Genomic DNA, 13,801 nt, shown 5'->3' with positions numbered 1-13,801 from the left:
TGTTAGAGACCAAAAGAGATAAAAATGATACTCCTCAGCTTTCTCACGTGCAGTAATACATGTAATTTACATGTTTATATGAAACTCCATAGGGCAGTGTTTTAAAATACTGCATGTTACTGTGATGCAAATATTCAGAAGCCTTGGTGGGTTTAAGCTTGTCATTAAACAGAATTGTTTTTCAAGAGAGAGTGTGAGATTTATGAGATGTTACCTATAATGCATAATTTGGGCTCTTTAATGTACATTTGATTGGCATAACAGATTTAATAATCTACCCTTTAAATACAAAGTTTGGGACTGCTTGTATGCATATTATATACCAAGTCAAAGATAGTGACCTAATATAGCAACACATCCTCTCTCCAGTTTTGTATTTTCCATAAAATTCTTTAGTATAAGGGTTCCTGACACAAGGCTGTGAAGCTGTTTCAGGACGCTGTCATATCAGACCTGTTTGGGTGCTCCTTAGCCCGAGGTCTAATGGGAATCCATAAAGTCATTTGTGTTATGACTTTCACGTTCTCCCCTCCTTGACACATGCATCCATACCTGCTCCCTCAGAGTCGTTATGGCCTATTACATCAGGGAAGCTGCCATATAAGCACAATCACTGCTCAGCCCTGATATGTAAATGTTTGCTGCAGAATGGTTTCAGTAATCACTTACTCAGCTAGTGACACCCTTATTAGCTGTGACTAGCAATTCTGAGCACCAAGGGGACATTTGGTCAGAGAAATACCCTATAATTCCCATAGCCAATTTATCTTATATAAAGTTGAATTTCATTGACAGTGCACTAAGAGTCTGTACTGCCTTTTGCATCACCTCCATCATTATATGCCAGTGACCATCCATGAATGCTGCATTTACTTTAGAGTAAGACTTTAGAGACAATGGACCACATGATTCCATTTAGATCTCTGCTTATTAACCTAGGTAACCTACATAATACCTCTTTAATGTCCCAGTCATTTTAAGTTTTTGTATAGTAATAGTATCAGCATTTTAAATGTTAGTTTTTTGGGGAGATTTTGCCATTTCTGTTTAATGATAGTAGAATAGGGGAATAGAAATAGATATACACATATACATGTATATGCATGAATTTTGTATATTGAGGCCATACATTTTCTTTTTAATTTAGTTTGATATATTCCTTGTAAGTTGTTGATGGCTAAAAAAAAAATCTGTTTTTGTTAAGGGGGAAGAATATGAAGGGTAGAAGACAGTTAAGCATTAAAAACATTTTTTTAGTCTGTGATAATTTTAGTATAGATTGTGTCCTTCAGCTGCGTAAAAGCTTCAGGTAGCACAGCTTTGTCAGAAAATACAGATCATCGAGTGACTACAATTTGTTTCAGTTTGCATAAAGAGCAAATATGATGATCTGAACCTGGGTGTAAAGCTGAAGTGACAACACAAAGCTATGACTTGTCCTTTGCATTTAGATAAACTTAGTTGTCATATCTTCATGCAACACCCCAGTAGCTTAAAAATGGCAAAATTATCTGCAATTATCTCCAGCCTGTGGCTAATTTTCTGGATAAGTTAAACACAAGCTTTCAGAAGAAGCCTACAGATGGAAGAAGTCATAGGCATTTGTACAATTTATGACACAGAAGTGCTGATGATGGTAGAAATGTGAGCCCTTGAGTGCAGCTATGGATTTCAGAGCCAATCAAAACTAAATTAGGAAACAAAGATTATTAAAATGTCTTCTGTGCATGTAATTTTGGCATAATATTATGAGGTGGACATTAAATGCTTCCCTTGGAGACCTTCGGCATCATTAATGCAGCACGCCTTTAATTACATGTAGACTCATATTACTAAAAAATGGAGAAAATAAAGTACTCTGAGGTGTAGTTAGCAATACCCTCATTATGTTTACTGAAATAATTAAAAGGAAGGGTATAATTTTTCTAAATAAAATGTCAGAATTTGAAATGAAAATGGATTTTCTTTAGGAAATTTACTAATGTGTGCCTGTGCTCTTGATAGGCATTTATTCAAGCACCAAAGCAGATCTATTAATGATCATTCCATATTGTGCTATTTCCAAATGGAATCCTATTAAGAAAAAAAAAATTTAATTACTGTAAGCATTGTGGATAGAGCATATTTCATTATGTTCAAATGGAATTTCAAAAGTAGTACAAAAGCCTTCCTGTTTTATTATTTTAAAGGAACCCAGCAGGATGAGTGAGTGGTGATGGATGCATAGTCTCAGGGCTACCTATAACTTACATTTCTGACTTGACATCAGCTCAGGTTGCCATCTGGTGGCTATCAGGTGGCCTTTGAGAAATTAATTTGATAGGTTTCATTATGTTTTTAATGACAAGGCATTAATACCAATTTTCCAAAAACTGGAAATAACATTGACTTATATAATAATCAAATAATCCTAAAAATTCACTCTGTTCACATGAAACATAAGTTAATAAATGAATGAAGTTTTAATAACAGTGACATCTTTCATTTGAATTGATTTATCCCTGAATTATGCCAGAATGAAATTTTTAAAAATCTTCAGTTCCTTCATTGTTAACACTTCATTGTTTAGTTCATTGTTTAGACTTATTTCTAAGTAAAACTTAATTTATGTTTGCAGTGAATTAAGTTTGACGAAGATCGGTCTTCTGATATAGCATTGTATCAAGTATTCCCTTGTTAAGGAGCCAGCAGTAGCTCTCTGTTACCTATGTATCAGGTCTAAAGTACTCTGCATGGTTTTTAAATCCAAGTGTTTACAACCTTATTTCCAATTACTTTCCATCAGGACCCAATGGCATTTCCAAGCGATTTAGGACTGGCAGTCTCATTGGAAGGGACACTGGATTTGGGTTGAGACTGCACTGGCATAGCATGCATGGTTTATGTGGGAGGCCTTGAGAGGGAGCTGATAAAGATTATGTGGGGCTAGCTAAACCTAAAACCTGCCTCATGTCATTTATTGTTCCCAGACAGTGTTCTCTGTGTGCTCAAGTGCCCTTGCCTCTGTTGGACTAATGCACATATGTAACTCCAGACTACTGTATGTGGAATGAAGTGACCAGAACACAGAGCACATGCAGAACCTGGTGGTAGTGCTGGTGGTGAGAATCAAAATAAAATTACATATGGTCCCTCCCTCGAAAGGAAGCAAAAAAAAAAAAAGAGTCCTAAGCAAAATTAATATATAGGGGCATGTAGCCAGAATCTGGGGACAGAGGCATAGAAGTAAGACCAGCACTCAGAGTTTAAATGTGAATTACTTTGCTGCATATTAAAGGGCCACTTGGAAAATACTTCTGGTAGCCGAGTTCCTGATATTAAACTGTGTCTGAAGAAGATGATAGGAAAAAAGGCTGGGTGCAGCAGATGCTGCTGCTGCTGCTGCTAAGTTGCTTCAGTTGTGTTCGACTCTGTGCGACCCCTTAGATGGCAGCCCACCAGGCTCCCCCGTCCCTGGGATTCTCTAGGCAAGAACACTGGAGTGGGTTGCAGCAGATGAAGGCACAGCAGTTAAATCACACGCTAGTGGCCTGGTTAATGGTAGATTGACATCTTATATGTGGCAGAATGGAAGAGGAGCAAAAATTCATAGGACTAATAAGTTAGATCTGTGTGTGCGTGTGTGTGTGTGTGTATTTCATATATCTGGCACTCTAGCTGTACACAGAGATGAAGAGGGGCATTTAACTGAATGTGCATATGCAAGATTTTAAAGGTGAAACATGAGACTTCAGCATTATTACTGCCTTGTAGCAGACAACTTTGAATTGCCTCCTTCAGTTCCCCCAAGATTTCTGCTCTAGAGAAATACTACTTTAAAAGTGTTGAACTCTTGTCCTTAAAAACCCCCATAGTCTGTCTGGATTGTTTCAAGGTCTCTCAGGCATATTCTGTAGACTTTTGGTGCTGGGGCTAGTTCTACTTAGCTCTGGAACTGTGCCTGGGTCTTAGGCTGGCATCTGGATCCTCTGACGTTAGTGACTAGTATCATCACACAAGAAGTCCCTCATCTCATGTGTTTTTCTACCAGGACAAACAGAAGACATTCCTTTTGCTTGAAATAGCCTCCTCTTATCCCTATTCCACCCATCCTTCAAGGTCTATATCAAGTTGGTTTCTCTGTATACTTACTGCCAATCTGATAATTCAGTTGGTAAAGAATCCGTCTGCAATGAGGGAGACCTGGGTTGGGAAGATCCCCTGGAGAAGGGAAAGGCTACCCACTCTAGTATTCTGGCCTGGAGAATTCCATGGACTGTGTAGTCCATGGGGTCCCAAAGAGTTGGACATGACTGAGTGACTTTGACTTTCAATATCAGCTCAAGTCAATCTCTTGACCTTTTAACTATGTAATTAAAATATATGCCCATCTATCTACTCTACTATTCTGTAACATTTAGCAATTCATTCATCTTATTGATTTATATACCCACATACACATATGTTTCCTGCATTTACTGTATCTTGACTCTTGATCTAGACCACTGTATCCTTTGAGTGAGATAATACATGAGACAGTCTCCCATACTCTCTTGATGCAGAGTAGGAGCTCAATAGAGACTGTATATTGTACTGCTTTTCTACCTCATAGCATTTACCATAAATCTAGGTCAATTCAATTCAATTCAGTCACTCAGTTGTGTCCGACTCTTTGCGACCCCATGAATCGCAGCACACCAGGCCTCCCTGTCCATCACCAGCTCTGGGAGTTCACTCCAACTCAGGTCCATCAAGTCGGTGATGCCATCCAGCCATCTCATCCTCTGTCGTCCCCTTCTCCTCCTGCCTCCAATCCCTCCCAGCATCAGAGTCTTTTCCAATGAGTCAACTCTTCGCATGAGGTGGCCAAAGTACTGGAGTTTCAGCTTTAGCATAATTCCTTCCAAAGAAATCCCAGGGCTGATCTCCTTCAGAATGGACTGGTTGGATCTCCTTGCAGTCCAAGGGACTCTCAAGAGTCTTCTCCAACACCACAGTTCAAAAGCATCAATTCTTTGGCGCTCAGCCTTCTTCACAGTCCAACTCTCATATCCATACGTGACCACTGGAAAAACCATAGCCTTGACTAGATGGATCTTTGTTGGCAAAGTAATGTCTCTGCTTTTCAATATGCTATCTAGGTTGGTCGTAACTTTTCTTCCAAGGAGGAAGCGTCTTTTAATTTCATGGCTGCAGTCACCATCTGCAGTGATTTTGGAGCCCAAAAAAATAAAGTCTGCCAGGTAACAAATACATAATAACATGTTTTTAACTAATTAATCAATTGATTGAATATAGTATTTGATTTTCTGGAATGTTTTCTGTTTTGTGAGGGTTTTTATCATGAATCTTTTTTTCCCTCAGTAAATTAAGAGACAAAAAATTTAGCTACTGCAATTTGGGCAGCTTATAATGATCTCAAAAGAGAGATGAGAGAGAAAAATCTACTTTGAGTTTCAACACTGAAAGTATGTATGAAGAATTTTTTCCATTTATATTGAAAATATTTTAAAAATGTTTTTCCAAATAAAACATTTGGAAAAAATGAAAAACCTCACACTCAAAATTGAAATCATTTTGTCATTTTTCTTATGTCTTCCTCCCTAAATATAATATACATTTTGTTTTACAAAGTGGGAATCATGGAATACTGTCACATATAATTTTTCATCTTTTTTTATTTGCTAATATAGCTTTATTATTTACTTATATCATTGATATATTATTAGAGAATATGATTTGATAGTTATAAATATCCTATTATAAATATATAATATTTAATCATCCTCGTACCTTGATGACTTGATGTTATTTTCTTTTTTTTTTTTTTTGGCTATAATGCTTTGATGAACATATATCAGTATAGTTTTCTTTATTAAACCTACTCTTCTTCTCCCATATTAAATGCACATGTTTTTTGATGGTGAGTTCATTGTTTTGTGTTTAGTTGAGGCTAAAGGGTTGGGCTGTATTCTTTTGTTCTCAAGAGTGGAATCCTACTGAATGGAAAGGACAGAGCATTCTCTAGTGAATCTTGGGGAAAGATGTGTGTGTGTTAGTTGCTCAGTTGTGTCTGACTCTTTGTGACCCCATGGACTGTAGCCTGCCAGGCTCCTCCATCCATGGACTTCTCCAGGCAAGAAGACTTGAGTAGGTTGCCATTTTCTTCTTCACAGGATCTTCCTGACTGAGGGACTGAATCTACATCTCCTGAATTGCAGGCTAATTCTTTACCATCTGAGCCAACAGGGGAAAGAGGTGTTAGACTTATATCAAGATGTGAGACTCAGGCAGGCGCCTCTCTCTGGGCCTTGCTCTCTTTTCTCTGGACATGAGAGAGAGCTTCTAGAGGTATAAAGAAGATAGTTTCTGCCACATGGGAGAAAGCAAAAGTCAGGAGATCTGTTTGGGAACAATAAGCTGAAGATGAACAAGTTACACCTTGTAAACTATACTTGTGGTTTTAAAACTTGGGTTTAAATTTATCCACAGTGAGAAATGCATTTTATATTGCAATGCAGTAAACATTATCCTCATCAGTTCAGTTCAGTTCAGTCGCTCAGTCGTGTCCGACTCTTTGCGACCCCATGAATCGCAGCACACCAGGCCTCCCTCTCCATCACCAACTCCCGGAGTTCACTCAGACTCATGTCCATTGAGTCAGTGATGCCATCCAGCCATTATCCTCATACACACAACCAAAACAAAAACTTTGGGAAATGATCCTTATTCTTTAATGTGTGCTATACCCTCTGATATTTTATCTTCCTTTATATTCTTTTTCCTTTAGCAATAATCAAAAATTACATATTGATGTTTACCTGCAAATTACAAATAGTATTGTTTTTGAACCTTACATAAATGGAAAAATTGGATACACATTCTTGTATAACTTCCTTTTTTAAAATTTAACATTATATTTCTGAGATATTCTGTATATAGTATTCTACCATATGAATATCTGGATATTTCTTTAATCAGTCTTCTATTTGTAGACATTTAGATTGTTTATTTTTTATATTTTAAGGCTATTAACTGGTGTGAATTTTAACTTCTGTCAGTTTTCCAGAAAGATAGTTAATTTTTATTTCCTCTAGCATTTTATGAAATGTCCTAGTCACTAGACCCTCATCAGTACTGGGCCTCTAGTCTTAAATTTTCTTCTAATATAGAGTCTTAGCAGATAAATTATGTAGTTTACCAAAAAGGATACTGATGAAATTATCCTTATTACAGGCACCTTTTCTGCCATGATAATAGTTTTTAAAATTTGGCACTGATACACAAACATATTGGAAGGTGAAAATGACATTTTATTTTTTAAAAATATATTTGTTTGCTTATTGAACAGATTGAGTTCTTTAATACATTTATTGGCCATTTAAATTTTCTTGTTCCTGATCGTAGTAGTTTTATTCCTTTGTACTTTTTCCCCTTTTCTAACTTTTCTATTGAAGTGAAAAAAAAAAAATAAGATATATATTTGGGCCTTTTAAACAGATACCACCCATTTATCAGTTGATCAAGTTCAAAAGTGAATATCCTTTCTGCCAGAAAAGTAGGTCTTGTTTCAGAGAATTTTCCATACCCTTTATTTGTGGAAATTTTATGTAATCTTGCCCTGGGCTTTGATATCAGGGGGCCGTCGTCTCACAGCGAGGAAATATTCATCTGAGTGCCCTCTTGAGTCTTTTGTTTCTAATGTTAAAACTTTGAGAAGTTGTCATTCACTCACAGTAAAGTGTTCCTGTTCACTTAGAATTGGTGATTTTGGAGACAGTTGCATAGTTAAACAATTCCTTGTATAAAGATGGCTGGTGTGAAATCTGCTTTGGTTTTAGTTCCCCAGACCAATGGGCAGACTAACTTTCTTTTTCTTTCTTCCTTTCTCAGACTAGCTTTTCATGTACCATTTTTAGATTTCAGAATTTCTTTCCTTACAAAAGGGGAAAAGGATGAAAGTTGTTTCACACACATCATAATGGAAAAGAACTTATACTGAGATTGGCAGGTTGTAGGTTTCTTCTCATCTTTCTGGGAATAGATTCTCATAGTATCAGTTCTGTGAAAATTAAAGACATGAGCCGAGGAAGAAACCAGAATTGGTTTTCATTCTTAGACCTACTTTGGAACTGACTTCTAAAATATTAAATGAAGAATTGAGCTGGATGCTGTTTTAGTGCAAAGAAATAGCCCTTTTGGTCCAGAGGGTTGATGTCCATTGAGAAGTCCAGCAGCTGACACTATCATCAGGTCATGTCTGAACAGTGATTTTTTACCATTCTGTATAACTTTTTTTGTTTGTTTCCTGTTGTTCTTTCCTTCTTGGAAGTGATAAAATGAAGTCGAATATGCTTCTAAGCAACTCTCTCAAGGGAGAGGAGAATCCAATGTATGTGGTCAGTACAAGTTACAGAAGAGGCTCTGTGCATGACAAAGAAAATCTGCGGATGACCACTCTGAGGTTGATACTTGGACCATGCCATGTGGATTTTTATTTCAAAATTTAGGAAAACTAATCTTACATGTGGTGTTAGGAAACACTGTCACCAATGCATCTACAGTTTGACAGGATAATGTTCTATTTAGTCATAATTAGATCACTTTAATTGGAGAAGGCAATGGCACCCCACTCCAGTACTCTCCCCTGGAAAATCCCATGGATGGAGGAGCCTGGTAGGCTGCAGTCCATGGGTCACTAAGAGTCGGACACAACTGAGCGACTTCACTTTCACTTTTCACTTTCATGCATTGGAGAAGGAAATGGCAACCCACTCCAGTGTTCTTGCCTGGAGAATCCCAGGGACGGGGGAGCCTAGTGGGCTTCCGTCTATGGGGTCGCACAGAGTTGGACACGACTGAAGCGACTTAGCAGCAGCAGTGGCAGCAGCAGATCACTTTAATAGTGCCTAGCATAGCTCTTGCCTGGAAAATCCCATGGAAAGAGGATCCTGGTGCGCTACAGTCCATAGGGTTGCAAAGAGTCAGACACAACTGAGGTGACTTAGCACACATGCACAGCACAGTGTAAATACATAGTAGTTCTTTATACATGCTTGATGAATTTAACTTGTGGAATAATTTTACAAATAACGTTATTTATCAAGAACTTTCCTGATGTCATGCAGTGCACTAAACACTTTGTTAGTTCATGTAATTCTCAGTTTTATCATTATTCTTATTCAATGGGTGAAGTAATTAGACAGGATGTTAAGAAACTTTTCCAATTAAGTAGTGGGAACAGGTTATGTATTGTATTTCTGTGCTCAGATGCTCAGTTGTGTATGACTCTTTGCAACCACACAGACCATAGCCCACCAGGTTTGTCTGTCCATGGGATTCTTCAGGCAAGAATCCTGATCCAGGGCTCAAACCTGTGTCTCTTATGTCTCCTGTATGGGCAAGTGGATTCTTTACCACTAGTACTACCTGAGATGAACAGATATAAATCCAAGCAATCTAACATGCATGTCCTACTTTTAAACTATACTATAAATTACCTGATAATTTTATTTGTAGTATGTGAGATAAAATCATCACAAAAACCTTTTTAAAATCACATTTATAACTGAGACTGTAAGCTACAATACTATGATTTTGAATTTAAAAAGCCTTTTATCTAAAATAAACTCAAAAATTTGGATTCTGTAAACAGAGTGTATGGAATGTTGGAAATACACATTACGTAATGAGTGTCTTCATTCGGGGATACAAGAGCCAATCAACAGTGTTTGTTTCCATTGCTGCTTCTTTTCCATTAATGTGTTCATATAAATGGAAATAAGCTGTTAGAAATCATAGACAGCAGAGTACATGTTGTATTTACCCTCTAAAAACCAGAATAATAAGTTAGCAACTTTTAGCTAGTTAACAAAATTGTATTCTTGTGGGTGAAGTGTTGAGAAAGTAGTTAACGTGATACTTTTGAGTTTTTTTTTTTTTTTACACTATCAGTAACAACTGTTATATAGCCAGCTGCCTCCATGCTGTCTCCACTTGGATGTCTAGTAGGCATTTTTAAATTTCACATGTTTATTATAGAACTCTTGATTTCTTCTTCCCAAATCAATTCTGCTTCTGGTCTTTCCCATATCTATAAATGGAAACATATTTATCTAGTTACTCAAGATGGAAAATCTAGGAATCCTCCTAAACTCCTTTATGTCTCTAACAACACATATATATTGATTCTATTAGCTAAAGCTTCAAATATATCCCAAATCAGACCACTTTTCATCATCTCCATTACTAACAACCAAGTTCTAATCAGCTATATCTCTAGGCTGCACTTCTGCAGTATCTACTAATTGGTCACCTTGCTTCCCACTTTTTTCCTATTATTAAATTCACATATGTTTTATATATATTTTATATGCTTTCTAATTATTGCATATGTTTTATAATATATATAATATAGACAATGAAATTATAACAAAACATAAAATATATAATACATATTTATTAAATATATAAAATATACAATGTTTTATATGGTATATATAATTATATTATATATATTGTTATATTGACTTCCAAGGTGGCTCAGTGGATAAAGAATCTGCCTGCAGTGCAGGAAATGCAGGAGGCACAGGTTCAATCCCTGGAAGATCCCCTGGAGGAGGGCATGGTAACTCATTCCAGTATTCTTGCCTGGAGAATCCCATGGACAGAGGAGCCTGGCAGGTTACAGTCCAAAGGGTCACAAAGAGTCAGACACGACTAAGCAACTGATCATGCATGCACATATTATGTATATATATAAATATTATATGAATATCATATAAATGTATAATTAGAATATTTTATGTAAATATACATACATAAAATTTTAAGGATCTCAATGAATCAGAGCTTTTCCTTGTTTAATTTCCTCTCATATTTTTGTGTCCCATTGAGAATTAAATCTAAACCACTGTGGCTTCCTGAAAGATCCTATGTAATCTGGTCCCTGAATACTTCTCTGACCTCTATTCTGATCAGTCTCATCTTGCTCAGTCCTCTCTGCCTACTTTCTTGATGTTCCTTATTAAACTTAATTTATTCTTGCCTTGTCTGGACCTAAGTTCTCAATATTTTCTCATAGCTCATTACCACCTTTTGTTAGGTCTCTGCTTAAAAACGTTTCTCAAAGGGGCTTATCTGACCATCTCATCTAAAATCATGTCTCTTCCACACCCTTTATTCATTTTCCCTGATCCTGCTTAGTTTTTATTCATTGAATTTATTATGGTGTTGATGTTCAAACTGTTTAACAACTAGGACACCTCCAACACTGACCAGTCAGAAAAGATGTCAATGGTTACACTTTACTGGGTACCTTCTGACTGAATATCGGTTATAACAACCTTACATTTATTATGTTATATGCTGCTGCTGCTGATAAATCACTTCAGCCCCGTGTCCGACTCTGTGCGACCCCATAGACGGCAGACCACCAGGCTCCCCCGTCCCTGGGATTCTCCAGGCAAGAATACTGGAGTGGGTTGCCATTTCCTTCTCCAGTGCATGAAAGTGAAAAGTGAAAGTGAAGTCGCTCAGTCGTGTCCGACTCCTAGCGACCCCATGGATTGCAGCCTACCAGGCTCCTCCATCCATGGATTTTCCAGGCAAGAGTACTGGAGTGGGGTGCCATTGCCTTCTCCGGCTACTCCTTTATTTATATCTCTTTTTTCCTCCCCAGTACAAGCACCAGAGGGCAAGAACATTGTCTTATACCTGCGTATAGTGGGGCTTAGTAAGTATTTGTTGAATGAATAACTGAACTGCTAGATATGTTAATTTGATTATAACATTCATATCAAAGATTATTGCTCTAATACATATATGGCCTTTGGGATGTATAGGACCTTTGGAGGTCCTTGATCTTGAAGATATAAGAATTTTTTTTTCAGTTTTTAAAGTATGTAAGCACTATAACAAATGCAGATACAACTACCACTTAAAATTAGCAATGGTACATATTGTGTTTTTTTTATGATTTTTAAAAAAATACCGTCCAAGTTGAAATCATCTTTGTCTTCAGGCCCTGATCCATTTTTTGCCTCCCTCTCCCAAAGGGAACTAGTGTTGTAAATTTGGTACATTCCTTCTAGTCCATATTTTAATATTTTTTATACCAACCATGTGTGTTCATAAACAATATGCCATTTCAATTTGGGGCTTTATAAATATTACCATCCTGAAAATCTATCCTGTTACTTACTTTTTTATTCATCATTGTTTTTATAAATTATCCGTTTGATCTGTATGATCTTGTCCATTCATATTAAAAATATATATTCCATTGTATAAATACAGTCTTCATTATTAAGGGAATTTAGGAAGTTTTTTTTTTTTAGTTTTATGTAATTACAGATCACTGAGCAATAAAAATTTTTGTACCCATATCTTGGTGCATATGAGCAAGATTTTTGTTTTATTTTCTTTTTCCCAAGATGTATACCCAATAGCCAATCTGTAGGTTTATAGAGTATGATATTTTCATAAAAAGCAGTTAGACCCTTTATATTCCTATCAACAAGTTATAAGGATTCCCCTAAGTTTTGTCTTGTTTACTAATATGCTTCCTTTTACTGTGTATTGAAAAAAGTTTAAGAAATCATGTTACTTTTATTGCCTTAGATGTCATGATACTCATAGTTTGATTTAATTATCATCACAACTGTAATTAACTTGGGATTTTTAATAGGACTCTATGTACCATGACCTTTAATCGCTCATCTTTTAGAAATTACGTAATAGTAAATCACTTGGACATTGTATGAGCATCGTTAATAAATATTCATAGTTATAGATAAATAGGAAAAATAGAGAATTTAGAGAAATAAATATTGAGCGAAACTATAAACAAACTTCTTTGACTAGATTTTTATACCTAGGGCAACAAATTTTAAGAGTGGCATCTTCCACCTGAATTGAAAAATATACTCTGATCTGTATAACTTATACAAAAATCACAGTTTAAAATTTTTTAATATTTAGCTATATATAATTTTTTCTCCAAAATCACTGTCTTCATTACTGGACTGTAACAATAACCTTATAGTGCTTTTAAACTGGAAGTCTCTTTGCTTACTTTGCAAAATGATACATAAATATTGCCTCATCCATCACCAGAATGACTTGTTTCCTAGATGAAAACCTGAGGGTGATGTGTAACTGTAATAAATTTGTACAACAAGGGAAGAGTTCCATTTCCAATTAAAACCAACAGCCAGGATGTTTCCATTTAGGCTGAAAGTGTAGGTAGATCAGTACACATTTTGTTCATTTGCCTGTTTGTTTGGGGCAAATTGGGATTGTTTTAGGAGTAAAAACAGTAAAGATGAAAGAAGTAGCCTCATACTAGTAATAACGGGCCAAACGCCCTTTCTGGATAGGAAGTTTCTAGGATCCTTGGGTCCTGGGCATTTTTTAAAATTAGTTAATTCATTATTTTTGTTGAAGTAAGTGGATGTGCCATATGATGTTAGCTTTAGGTGTAAGGGTGTTGGACGTTTAGAATCCTGGTATTCTGAAGTAGGGGCTTCCCTCATGGCTCAGCTGGTAAAGAACCTGCCTGCCAATGCGGGAGACCCAAGACACGTGGGTTTGATCCCTAGGTTGGGAAGATCCCCTGAATTTGGAGATGGCAACCTACTCCAGTATTCTTGCCTGGAAAATTCCGAGGACCTAGGAACCCGGCGGGCTATAGTCCATGAGGTCATAAAGCGATGGATATGACTGAACACATGTGCACGTGTGTGTGTGCACACACACACACACACACACACACACACACTCCTAAGTAGAATTGTGTAGCTTGGGAAAGTGTGTGCCATTA

At 36.6% G+C, this 13,801-nt stretch overlaps 1 protein-coding gene across 1 annotated transcript in view; it reads left to right on the top strand.

Annotated features, from left to right (window-relative positions):
* The window catches only part of NTNG1 (netrin G1), a 364,680-nt gene that overhangs the window by 9,812 nt on the left and 341,067 nt on the right, over nt 1-13,801 (top strand). The window lies entirely within an intron of this gene.

The sequence above is a fragment of the Bubalus kerabau genome, chromosome 6 (genome assembly GCF_029407905.1).
Source record: "Bubalus kerabau isolate K-KA32 ecotype Philippines breed swamp buffalo chromosome 6, PCC_UOA_SB_1v2, whole genome shotgun sequence".
Taxonomy (NCBI): Eukaryota; Metazoa; Chordata; class Mammalia; order Artiodactyla; family Bovidae; genus Bubalus; species Bubalus kerabau.
This window is presented reverse-complemented; position numbering and strand designations above follow the sequence as displayed.